This window comes from Sitophilus oryzae, unplaced genomic scaffold (genome assembly GCF_002938485.1).
Source record: "Sitophilus oryzae breed Bouriz unplaced genomic scaffold, Soryzae_2.0 scaffold_179_pilon_pilon, whole genome shotgun sequence".
Classification (NCBI taxonomy): Eukaryota; Metazoa; Arthropoda; class Insecta; order Coleoptera; family Curculionidae; genus Sitophilus; species Sitophilus oryzae.
Genome location: NW_022146501.1, coordinates 9,589,943 through 9,599,154, shown reverse-complemented (window position 1 = coordinate 9,599,154; position 9,212 = coordinate 9,589,943). Strand labels below are relative to the sequence as shown.

Genomic DNA, 9,212 nt, shown 5'->3' with positions numbered 1-9,212 from the left:
GAGACCGAGTCCTTTCAACTTGGAATAAAAAATGCAGGTCCGTCTTTGAAAAAATTAAGTCGGCCTCTGTATCTCACAAATTATCAGCTAATTTGAAAATATAAAAATACTATCCGATAGCCCTAATAAAGTAGCCATGAGAATGTGCAATTAGTTTTTTGATTTTCTAAAAAGTAACGCCAGGAAAAAATAAAATTGATTTTCAAAAAAGTCCGTTTTTTCCAAAAAACTCAGCAATCCTTGAAATTTTTAAAACTTTTTTGATGGCATCTTGGTTTGGTTTGGAAGAACATTTACTGGTTTGGTACGGAAGAACCACCATTTATTACTCTTCAAACCAGTTAAAAATATGTAGGTCCCCAAATGGCGCCCTCTACAAGTAGGAGTCATATTGTGATCAAAATCAAATTTCTCATGTCAAAAAACTTCCAGACACCAATTTTCATCCAAATATTGAAGTTACTTCAGAAATTATTTGGAAAAAATCGAAATAAAAATGAAAGTTCTACACCCTGTATCTTCGAAACTAAGCATTTTAGGACATACATTTTTACTTATTGTTATCTGTAGAATATCCTGCTGAAGTTTCCGGAATATAGTTCGGACCACCCTGTATACCAAAATAGTCTCAACTGTATTTTTCCTTATCTTCTCTATTAACATAATAAATTGCTTCCGTTAGCAACATTGTATTTGTCGGCTCTACTCTAGAGAATAAGAAGAGAATTTTAATTTATTATAGGAGATCTTGGTGATTTTTTTAAAATAAAAACTTATTACAATATTTTAAAGAGATGCAACGCATCACCCGCATCAAATTAATCTTTGCCGCTGTGCACATCGCGTACCGTGATCGAACTACAACTAATAATTTAGCAGAAGTCGCTCCAGTTAATACTGGTTCGATGGTCACTCGCAATTTCATTTGTTATTTTTTACGGTTATTTTGCGGTTTTTCACACGTTAGTCGTGCTTCGATTCCTAGCCTACTAGGATGGATAGTTAGTAAATAAGAAGATGCCTTTATTTTTATTTATTTGAGAAAATTAATTTAATTTTACTTTTTTACGGAAATTATGAATACCTAGTTTTTTAAGTGTTTCATTTAGTTATATTTTTTGTTTTTTTTTCGGGATTTTTGGTGCTGGTGAATGATATGGGGTTAGTTGGTTTTATCATATTTATTTCAAGAATTTTGGATAAGGGGATATTTGAAGGGGTAAGTTATTTTGCATCTGATTTTATTATCTATTTATTAATATCTATTTATAGTACTGTTGTTATGGTATTAAAGTAATAATATATAGAATTTATGAATATAAAAAATGTGGTAAAAACACAAAACCATAGCAAAATCACTTGTTTTTTTTCATATTCATCAACTTGGAATTCCTGAATAAATTGCCCATATACAGGGTGAAGCTTAAATAAGTGCAAATATTTTCGGGACTGGTAGATCTCGATAAAAGGAACATATTTTCTCTTTACCGTTTTTCAAATAAATCCAAAATAACTGAGTCATTTTACTTTGAAAATTTCCAAACAAATGATTTTTTGCGAAAATTTTGAGAACCACTGTATGTTTTCTGGATTTTCTTTCTTGTAAATTTAATCTGCTACCTATGTTGCCATATTTTCAAGAAATTATGTGTTTTAACTAAAAACTAAAAAAAAATCCAAAAAATTTCGAATTTTGAAAAAAAGATTCGCGAAAAAATCGTGTTTCTGGGGGGTCGAAATATACTACCCCTAAAAATATTTGCACTTATCTAAGACTCACCCTGTATTATAAAACCTCAAAAAAAGTCATTTTGAAAACGACTTAAATTTTAAGTCTTAACTCAGCTTTCGAAAAAATGATTTAAAATCAAATGATTTAAATCAAAAAGACAAAATACTTTTCTGTGAGCTTGCAGCTCTGGTGCCAATTCAGCATCTTGGTACGAACTCTATGTTGGTACTCCAAAAATCGTCTTAAACGAAAAAATCACAAAACTGCAGAAATTAGATATTATTATATATAACACTCTTTTAGCTAAGTATTTTTAATGTATTCTTCCACTGTTTGAATGTTTTCTCACAACTAGTACATACGTATACAGGGTGGTCCAAATCGAGGTCTCAATTGTATTTCGGAAACTTCAGCAGCATATTCTGTAGAAAAAAAATAAGTAAAAAGTTCATATATATGTATGTCCTAAAATTCTTAGTTTCTGAGATACAGGATGTAGAAGTTTCATTTTTATTTCGATTTTTTTTAAATAAAATCTGAAGTAACGCTAATATTTGGATGAAAATTGGTACCTTTGAGAGTATTATAATTGGTACCTGGTAGAGTTTTTTGACATGAGAAATTTGATTTTGATGTTAATATGACTCCTAGTTGTAGAGGACGCCACCTACATATTTTTAACTGGTTTGAAGACTAATAACTTTTCGTTCGTACCTGTATAAAACTGCTGATTAAAAAATATACATTCGCGACGTTTTCTACGTAAAAAAGGTCTTTTAGTGAATATCGCTATGAGCAATGGTTTTCGAGAATTTGGAATCGAAATTATCAATACCTGTCATCATTGACATAAATTTAATATGTTGACTAAATAGTTATTAGACTAAAATCATAAATTTTAAATGTTTTTGTACCAAAAGTTCAACAGAAACTGTTTTATCATCATTTTTTCGAAGAAACATTTATAATTAATTTAAAAAAAATCGGTAAAAAAACTTTTAAGTTAAACGGTTTTATCTTATGTGCACTGAAAACTAGAAAATAATAATATCACCTATTTTTTTTATCTGTCCTTCTAACGTCACACAATCTTGGACACAACTGTTCTGGACACGAGTACTCATGCCCTCACCTAATACGCCATTTTGTAACGACGTCCATCTTGGATTTTAAATTTTGTCATAATCACAGTATTCTACTAGTGTAGCCCTTTCATTTGATACCCATATTGAGGGGGTTGTGGAAAAATATGAAATCCGCCATTTTGTACCGGCGGCCATCTTAGATTTCCAATGTTATTGATACTACTATATTGTATTGTCATCGGAACTAAAGGTGTGTACCAAATTTCAGATCAATCTGACAACAGGAAGGTACTTAAATTTCAATTTCTAATTTTGACCCAAATAAACAAACAAATAAATAAATACCGTACGGGTCGAGCTAAATAAAACCGTTTAAAAATAAAAAGTTCCCAAATTTATCATTTCAGTCAAATTACTATCTACTCAACATGTTTATTTTTTGTCAATGACATGTACTGACTATTTTCATTCTAAATATCTTGAGAACGGTTCCTCGTAGCGATTTTTACCAAGAGACATTTTTTACGTAAAAAATCACGAAAATGTATATTTTCTTACTCAGTAGTTTTATACAGGTACGGACGAAAAGTTATTACTCTTCAAAACAGTTAAAATACATGTAGGTAACACCACCTACAATTAGGAATCATATTGACATCAAAATCAAATTTTTCATATCAAAAAACTCTCAGACATCAATTTTCATCGAAATATTGACGCTAGTTCAGAAATTATTTGGAAAAAATCAAAATAAAAATGAAACTAAAACCACACCCTGTATCTCAGGAATTAAGCATTTTAGGACATAGGAACTTTTTTACTTATTTTTATCTGCAGAATATGCTGCCGAAGTTTCCGGAATACAGTTCGGATCACCCTGTATATAGAGTATCGAGTTACGTTACTGTGAAAACTTTTTTTTGCTTAAACTTTGAGTGAACCACTCACAAAAAAATAAAAAAGCAAAATTAAGCTCAAATTTTTAAATATCCAGCACGTAAAAATATCAAGAATAAATTTTAATAAAAAATATATACTTATAAGATAAGAAGATTTGAATATCAAAATCCTACACTAGATTAATTATAAATTATAACGAAATCTTTTTAAGAAGATTTCGCGTTAATCTGACATTTTAATCTTTATTATTCTCAATAAAAACGGGTTTCGGCCCAACCCAACGGCCGTTAACTACATCAATGGTATATGTTAATGGTACAATTTATATACCCACTACGGTTTATATGTTACGGTTTTTCTTAACACGATACGCTCCCTATATTATTATTTTTATCTGCCTTTTTATGATTTAGATGTAACGATAGATAATATACAGGGTGAGTCTTAAATAATAATAATAATAGCTCCCGTATATAGCGTTTAACGCCTTGGGAGTAGCAAGGTACAGTTTGCCATGCTAGAGCCGTTCGGTATACAAGGAAGGTAATGTGGCTAGCACTCTACGCTTCAACCGCCTATTATTACCTCAGGATTTTGAATCTCAAGTACTCATTTTTAAGGCTGAGTCGACCTAGGTACCCAAACTATTTTTATTTTAATAAAAATAGTCGGCTGATGAAATGCCGGGTGTAGGATTCGAACCCACTACCTTGAGATTGGTAGATGAGAGCCTGTACCTCTACTCCACCGGGCACCTTGAGTCTTAAATAAGTGCAAATATTTTTTTTAAAAGAAATATATTTTCTCTTTACCGTTTTTGAAATAAATCTAAAATAACCCAGATATTTTACTTTGAAAATTTCCAAAAAAAATAATTTTTTGCTAAAATTTTGAGAACCACTCGATCTTTTCTGGATTTTCTTTCTTGTAAATTTAATCTACTACCTATGTTGCCATATTATCAACAAATTATATTTCTTAACTAAAAACTAAAAAAAATTCCAAAAAATTCAAATTTTTTTTTGCCAAACCACTTCATAATCGTGTTTCTGGGGTCGTCCCAAAGTCTTAAGTCATTGCAAAATAAAAACTGTGTGTGTTACACAGCAATGACTTAAGACCTTTGGTGTTACACAGCAAAATAAAAACACTAAATCACCACAATACACCAAAACACTTTTACTTTTACACTGGATAACATGGTTAGCGAAACGCGCGTCCAGTGTAAAAGTAAAAGTGTTTTGGTGTATTGTGGTGATTTAGTGTTTTTATTTTGCTGTGTAACACCAAAGGTTCCAACCCTCAACTGTAATCTTAAGTCATTTCTAAAATCAAAATGATTTAAATGTTAAGTCAAATTCAACATGAAGTTCAAATGATTTAAGTCTTAAGTCTTTGGCTTAAGTCATTTTATTTCAAGTCAATTCATTTTTGAAAAGACTTAAATCAGTATAACGTTATTTAAGTCGTTTTTATGACTTAAGTCTATATTTTTGACTTAAAGCATGATGATCTGCAAGTTAAGTCAGTAAAATGACTTAAATGAATATAATTACCCCCAAGTCAAGAAAACCAGAATTCAAGTACCTTTTGTAGTTAAATGTTAATATTAAATATGTTCTCTGTGATATTAATTTTCTTGTATTATCAATTAGCTTTTTTTACTAAGGATCATATTATTACAGATGAGATTAAAACCATATGAAATAAAACGGTTTTTTTTCACAACAACGTCCTCTGCCGGAAACACTGCGACCTGTGAGGCCTATTGTGTTTGTCCCCTTTCTATATCTGCACCCATTCTCCTATCCCTGTGCCCTGCACTAACTTATGCAGGTCCTTGATAGGATGGGAGCATAGTTCTTCCGGTTCTAGCCTAGCTTTCCCAAATAAAGTGTCGCTTGCGATCCAGAGCCTCGCAGTGACATATTATGTGCTCCGCTGTTTCAGGTTCTTTATCGCAGAGTCTGCAGCAAATACTTCCTTGATACAGTTTGAGCTTGTTCAGGTAACACTTGACAGCTATGTGTCCTGTCAAGAGGCCTGTTGTAATCCGCAATTTATTCCTGCTTAGCATTAGCAGTTCTTTTGCGGTTTTAGAGCTAGATCCTTGGATAAAAGCCTTGCTGTGCCTGTGCCCCTGTCTGTTTCTCCAGGGGACATTCTGCTTTTCCCTGATCCAGAGTTTTAGTGTACTACGGGCCATACATTTGGGTATTCCCAGTACTGGGTCTGGACCAAGATAGGATGCCGATGATCCTTGCCTAGCTAGCTCATCGGCTTTTTCGTTGCCTTGGATGCCGCTGTGGTCCGGCACCCAGAATAATTTAATTCTGTTCCTTCGAGCCAGAGCTCCCATTTCACCTAGGCATTCCCAGACGAGTCTCGACGATACCTTTGGGCTCATAAGCGCCCCAAGTGCCGCCTGACTGTCTGAGAATATATTGATGAGCTTATCTGAATAAGCTCTTCTATTGTTTTCTCTCGCACATTGTAGAATGGCGAAGATTTCTGTCTGGAATACGGTTGAGTGTTTACCTAAGAAAAAGATAAACTTACCCTTGGTCTTTCCCCAAATTATGTCATTTCGAGTTGATTTCTGCCAGAAGAGGAAGAACTGTCACTTGTTTTATTATTTTCCTTTTCTATTTCACGAAAGTAAAAAGAGTTACCTATCTGATTCGTTCAGGCACTCAATTTAAAGAATATCAGTAACTTTTTTGACAGAGGGATTTTATATTTGCCATGTTGGTAAAAAATATCGGTCAAAGTAATTCATTTTATAGACTATATGCTCCGAATGCTAACATTACTGTAAATCGTTATTGTTTCCTTGAAAAGCGGACAATTCCAACAGAAAAAGCATTGCATATTAAAAAAGACATTTTTCAAATTTTCCATTTCTTGCATTCTTTGAGGACCTACAAGGAAAAACTCTTTTTTCCATGTTGTTAAAACAATAGCAAAGTGGGCAGATACTACCCTTATTTGAAATGAAATTTGTAGATTTTTTTGACTATTTAAAATAAAAAGAAATTGCAAAGAACATTTTAATGTGCATTTTTGTTTATTTCCTTTTTTTCTGGTGCTGAGACAGACTGTGGTGATTCTCCCCGTGTCTTTAGGTGGTACCAATTTGATTTAGAAAGTACTACTACCATTCAAGCCCCCCATTCGGAATGTCTGCATTCTGAGGCGACAGTTCCTTGTCTGTCGCCTTTCAAGACATACCACCTCGTTTCGATTTCAGTTCACCGTTATATCACGCTAGTATAATAACGATTTTTACTAAAGTAAGGTCGATTTCTTTTTCTCGAAGACAGGTACTACTCGGGTGTATTTGGTGCACGGGTTTTTAAGTGCCGAACGGTATAGAACACTCTGTGATTTGAGTGTCTGTGTGTGTGTCGTTTCTGCTGTGATAAAGTTGTGATATAAAATTGTTACTACTTTTTGCCAAAAAAAATTGGATTACTTTCGAATACTAATATTGTAAGTGGTAAATATTTGGTAAATATTTTACTCCTTTTGTGTGTTTTGAATTATACAGGGTGGTCCGAACTGTCTTCCGGAAACGTCGGCAGCATATTCTGCAGATAAAAATAAGTAAAAAAGTTCAGATAACAGGGTGTAGAATTTTCATTTTTATTTCGATTTTTTCCCAATAATTTTTGAAGTAACGTCAATATTTGGATGAAAATTGGTGTCTGACAGTTTCTTGACGTGAGAAATTTAATTTTGATATCAATATGACTCCTATTTGTAAGGGGCGTCACCTACATGTGTTTTAACTGTTTTGAAGAATAATAACTTTTTGACCGTACCTGTATAAAACTACTGTGTGAAAAAATATACATTTCCGTGACCTTCCACGTAAAAAATGTCTCTTGGTAAAAATCGCTACGTGCAACCGTTTATTGTTATTTCACTGAAATGATAAATTTGAAAAAATGATGATAAAACAGTTTCTGTTGAACTTTTGGCACAAAAACATTTCAAATTGATGATTTTAGTCTAATAAGTATTTAATCAACATATTCAATTTATCTCAATGATGACAGGTATTGATAATTTCGATTCCAAATATCTCGAGAACCATTCCTCGTAGCGATTTTTACCAAGAGACCTTTTTTAAGTAGAAAATCTCGTAAATGTATATTTTTTTACTCAGTAGTTTTATACAGGTACGGACAAAAAGCTATTACTCTTCAAAGCAGTTAAATCACATGTAGGTGGCGCCCCCTACAAATAGGAGTCATATTGACATCAAAATCAAATTTATCATGTCAAAAAACTCCCAGATACCAATTTTCATTCATATATTGATGTTACTTCAGAAATTATTTGGAAAAAATCGAAATAAATATGAAACTTCTACACCCGGTATCTTCGAAACTAGGCATTTTAGGACATACATTTATACGAACTTTTTTACTTAATATTATCTGCAGAATATGCTGCCGAATTTCCGTAATACAGTTTGGACCACCCTGTATATTTTTATAAGTTTTCAGATAATTGAATAAGGTGGCTTAATTTAATTTTTAGATAATTTAACAAGGTCAACGAATGTTCTTGCGATATTACCATAATAACAAAATCATGAAATTCAAAATGTCTGCTTTTTATAAGTGTATCATTTAGTACCTTAGACGTTCAGAACTTCCCAAACTGGCCCCTTTTTACTGGTTTCGGTTGACCCCCCTGTTGCTTCATGTCGACCATATCAAAACACGTAAAAAATGTGAAGATTAGACCTAAGGATAGACATTTGTGTAGTACCATGGACTCCTGGTGTACTTTGGGGTACCATGGACTACTTTGGGAATCACCTAAAAGTATAAATAGACAAATATAATACTGTACAAAACTAAAGAATCTAAGATATACCGGGTGCGTCTCAAAAGTGGCTCACCCCTATAATAACTTTTTTATTGTATCAGATAAAAAACGAGATTACCATACCTGTTGGTATGGTCGGCTAAAAATTGAGGTATGATTAAAAATACGATTTGGCAATCTTTTAACCGGCCAGGACAAGACACTAAAAACATTAGATCATCAAATCCATTTTTCCAAGACTCCTTGATTAAGAATTAGTGTTTTTAACATAGCCATGGCTATACTCTAGATTGAAATTTGAAATACGATTTTTTATTAAGCGAGAATGTCAAAAATTGACATATGATATGTCATTCTATTCAGAATTTCATATTCTATCGAATAAATTAAAAAAATACCGTGGGTGCTATTTAAAAATCAAAAGTTGTAGTAATTTCCGGTGAAACAGGAAGTGGCCTAAAACAATTGAATACGTCAATCAATCCTAATTTATGTCTTATACTAACATACCAAATCTCTTTTTTTTATCTGAAAAAATAAAAACCACTTTTGAGACGCACCCGGTTAATGTATCCCGTTTAAAAAAACATAAGTTTTGTCAAAAAATTGTCAAAAATCAATTTTTAAATAGAAAAACCTAAATATGTTTAAGC

General features: G+C 32.4%; 1 protein-coding gene across 1 annotated transcript in view; it reads left to right on the top strand.

Annotated features, from left to right (window-relative positions):
* Nucleotides 1-971: 971 nt before the first annotated feature.
* LOC115882868 overlaps nucleotides 972-9,212 on the top strand; it is a 451,933-nt gene continuing 443,692 nt past the window's right edge. Inside the window, exon 1 of the mRNA XM_030901116.1 lies at nucleotides 972-1,219. The gene's annotated coding sequence lies outside the window, so the exon portion shown is untranslated. The remainder of the gene's footprint in view (nucleotides 1,220-9,212) is intronic.